Here is a 4325-nt window from a genome sequence, read left to right on the forward strand (position 1 = left end):
TGCCTGGAGAATCCCATGGACAGAGGAGCCTGGCGGACTACAGTCCATGAGGTTGCAAAAAAGTTGGACGCAATTTAGTAACTAAACAACAACAATAATAGTTATTCAACTTAGCTAATATATTAAAAACCACTGAATTGTATATTTTAAATGAGTGAATTTTATGGTATGTTAATCATAATAAAGCTTTAAAAATTCCAATTATATGAATAAAAAACTCATTAGTCCAAACAAAAAAAATACTGGAGTGGGTTACCATTTCCTCCTCCAGTTCATCTTCCCCACTCAGGGATCGAACCCATGTCTCCTATTTCTCCTGAATTGGCATGTGGATTCTTTACCACTGAACCACTTGGGAAGTCCACCTAGTGTCCCCAAGCACTGCCTCTTTCCTCTGCAGCCAGGTCAGAGCTCTACATCCAGAAGGCACCTCCATCTGCTGCTCATCCAGGCTCTCTTGGCAGATTACTGGGAAATCACAGAGATGATTCTCAGCAGCAGCACCTGTAGTTGAGTCTGCTCTGATGCTGCTGCTGGCTCAGCTCTCTGAGAGCAGCCAAGGGGCGACCTCGGGGAGAAGCCAAGCGGCACAGTGGTTAGAGCACAGAGGCAGCAGCAGGAACACTGAGGCCCAATCTTGGCTTCTCTTCAATTTAGTTGTGGCCTTGGGCAAAAACTTAATTTTTTAGTGCCCCCATTTTCCCCATTTTTTAAATGAGAACTAACAACTATACCTAACTTGGAGAGTGCATATGTGCATGCTAAGTTGCTTCAGTCATGTCTGATTCTGGGACCCTATGGACTGTAGTCCACCAGGCTCCTCTGTCCACGGGGTTCTCCAAACAAGAATACTGGAGTGGGTTGCCATGATCTCCTCCAGGGGATCTTCCCCACCCAGGGATCCAACCTGCATCTCTTATGTCTCCTGCAGTGCAGGCAGGTTCTTTACCACTTGGGGCTTTCCTGATGGCTCAGATGGTAAAGAATCTGCCTGCAATGCAAGAGACCCAGGTTCAATCCCTGGGTCAGGAAGATCCAGTGCAGAAGGAAATGGCAACCCACTCCAGTATTCTTGCCTAGAGAATACCATGGATAGAGGAGCCTGGTGGGCCACAGGCCATGGGTTGTAGAGTTGGACACGACTGAGCAGCTAACACTTTTTCTTTACCACTACCACCACCTGGGAAGCAACTTGGAGAGTTGTTGTGATTAAATCTGCTAATCCATAAATAGCATTTAGAATGGTGCTTGGTCAGAGTTCCCTGGCAGTCCAGTGGTTAGGACTCAGCACTTTCACTGCTGAGGACCTAGGTTCAATCCCTGGTTGGGGAGCTAAGATCCTGCAAGTCCCATGGCATATCTTAAAAAAAAAAAAAAAGTTCCTGGTACATAATTAATGAGTGCTCAAAAAAGGATTTGTTTTTATCCTGTTTTATCGCATGTAAATCAGTCACTAATGTGTCTAGGTAGTTCCTCCATCTTTGACCTCTGACCCCTCTGTCCAACCACCCTCTGTCTTGATTGCCTTTTTCTAGGCTGGAGACAAAGGAAGAACCGAGCCCCTTCTCTCCCTCCCTCCCTCCCCCTTCTGTCTTGGGGATACAATTAGCACGTGATAAAGACACAGGTTGGACTCAATTAGGACCAGATCCCAAAGCAGATGCTCTTTCTGTGCAGAGAAAGGAGTAAAAAAATTGGCTCCAGAATGCTTGGGACCTGCTCGTAGAAGATACTAATTGTTTTTTTGCTGGTAATTTTTCACCCCTGACTGAAGAAGAAAAAGGGCATCTCGGAGGCTCATCTGCTTTACAGGTGATCAGGCAAAAGAATATCTGTGTCCAGGGAGAGGTGAAGATTGTCTTTTTTTTTTTCTCTCCAGAGGGAACATAATCTCATTTGTCCCAGGACTTAATTCGTGCAGATCTGCTGAGCTTGATAGGGATAAATGTCACCTCCAGAATTATATGGGAGTCTCTGACTTTATCACTTTATCACTGAGGAGTTTGAGAGATATAAAGAGAGCTTGACTGTCAGGGGCAAGGATCCAGTTGAACAATAGAGAAGTAATCACAAGCATCACTCACCTTTAATCAATGAAATATTATTATAATAGTGCTATTTGAAGCACTATTTACTTCACTATTTGAAGCACTGAAGCACTATTTACAATAGCCAAGACATGCAAGAAACCTAAATGTTCATCAACAACAGGGGAAAGATAAAGATAATGGAATACTACTCAACCATAAAAAAGAATGGAATAATGCCATTTGCAACAACACAGATGGTCCTAGAGTTTATCATACTAAGTGAAGTAGCAGAGAAAAACAAATACCATATGATATCACTTTTTTGTGGAATCTAAAATAAAAGATACAAATGAACTTACATGCAAAACAGAAATAGACCCACAGACATAAAAAACAAGGTTACCAAAGGCGAAGGAAGGGGGAGATAAATTGGGAGTTTGAAATTAACATATATATACTACCATATATAAAATAGGTAACCAACAAGGACCCACTGTATACCACAGGTCACTATACTCAATATTTTGTAAAAACCTACAAGGAGGAAAAACTTGTAGGTTTTTCCTACAAGTTAAAAAATAGATATAGATTTAAAAAATAGATATATATATGTATAACTGAATCACCTTGTTGTTTACGTGAAACTAAGGACTGATTTTGAAGCTGAAACTCCAATACTTTGGCGACCTGATGCGAAGAGCTGACTCATTTGAAAAGACCCTGATGCTGGGAAAGATTGAGGGCAGAAGGAGAAGGGGACGACAGAGGATGAGATGGTTGGATGGCATCATCGACTCGATGAACATGGGTTTGGGTGAACTCCGGGAGTTGGTGATGGACAGGGGGGCCTGGCGTGCTGCGGTTCATGAGGTGGCAAAGAGTCGGACACAGCTGAGCGAATGAACTGAACTGGACATAAGAGTGTAAATCAACTATACTCCAATAAAAATTTTTTTTAAGAAAACCACTCCCAGGACTTCGGGACTCTGCACTTTGAATTGAGGGGTGCAGGTTCAGCCCCTGGTGGGGGAACTAAGATCCCACATACTGCATGGCAGCCAAAAAAGTAAATAGTAAATAAATACTTTAAAAAAAAAATGACTCCCCTTTAGAACTCTTTATGACCCTTGTGTTTATACCTGTTACTGCAGTGTCTTGCCAGACTGGATGAATACAGTTATGTGATGCTGTCCTTGAGGGGAGGGGCTTTGTCTTACACATCACATTAGCAAACACCAATCACTTACTACTACTACTACAATCACTTGCATTTCTCCTATAATTAGGCACTGTTCTATTTGCTTAACCTATATTAGCTCATTGAATCCTCACAGCACAGTAAGATAGATGGGATTATTTTTCTCATTTTATGGCTGAAGAAACTGAAAGGAGGAGCTACACATAGATTGAATGGGGAAGCCTAATTGAGTCCCACATGTCTGCTCTCATTGTATCTCCAAACCCTAGGACAGTGCAGCCTTAATGCATGTTATTGACCTAAGCCCAAAGTGCAAAAGCAGTACTAATGCTGAGGCTGTGAACAGATCATTCTAAGTGCTCCATAAATATTTGCGAGGGAAATGGCTGGCCATAGGCTCTGCCCAGATGACTGGTGAAAGCTGTGGTCCTACAGAGGCTGCTGCCCACCTGGATGTAGGAGGGGGGAAGAGACCATTCATACCAGCCACCTCACCCACCTGTCAATGCAGATCCATATCTGAGCTTCATCTTGGTCCCTCATTGGGACACCTGAGTCTACTCTGACACCATCCTTCTTTTCCATTCTTATTGTCACCACCTCCATTCAATTACTGATTACCTCTCCCTCCACTGATGAATTAATGGCCCTGATCATCTCCCATCTCTCTAAAATCCTAACCTCCCTGTTCACTATTGCTACTCTTTCTAAAACATAATTCCAACCGAGCCAAAAATTTGTGTTACCCAATGCCTTCCCAGGGCTTCCCCAGTGGCTCAAGTGTAAAGGGTCCGTCTGCAATGCAGGAGCTACAGGAGACTCAGGTTTAATTCCAGGGCCAGGAAGGTCCTCTGGAGGAGGGTATGGCAACCCACTCTAGTATTCTTGCCTGGAGAGTCCCATGGACAGAGGAGCCTGGTGGGCTATAGTCCATGGGGTTGCAAAGAGTCAGACACGACTGAAGAGACTTAGCACCACACGCACAAGTGCTTTCCCAATCCAGTCAAGGTTTTCTGCCCAGTGTACCGGCCTTCCACATTAGCACACGATGCAGCCCCATTCCCCACTCCTTTTCTGGCCCTGAACCCTGGCCTTCC

At 43.9% G+C, this 4325-nt stretch overlaps 1 non-coding gene across 1 annotated transcript; it reads left to right on the forward strand.

The window, feature by feature from the left end:
• The first annotated feature begins 1259 nt into the window (after nt 1-1259).
• On the forward strand, nt 1260-1332 carry TRNAE-UUC. Its single transcript has one exon. It is a non-coding gene; the product is annotated as a tRNA-Glu (tRNA).
• The last annotated feature ends 2993 nt before the right edge of the window (nt 1333-4325 follow it).

This window comes from Cervus elaphus, chromosome 1 (genome assembly GCF_910594005.1).
Source record: "Cervus elaphus chromosome 1, mCerEla1.1, whole genome shotgun sequence".
NCBI classification, from domain to species: domain Eukaryota; kingdom Metazoa; phylum Chordata; class Mammalia; order Artiodactyla; family Cervidae; genus Cervus; species Cervus elaphus.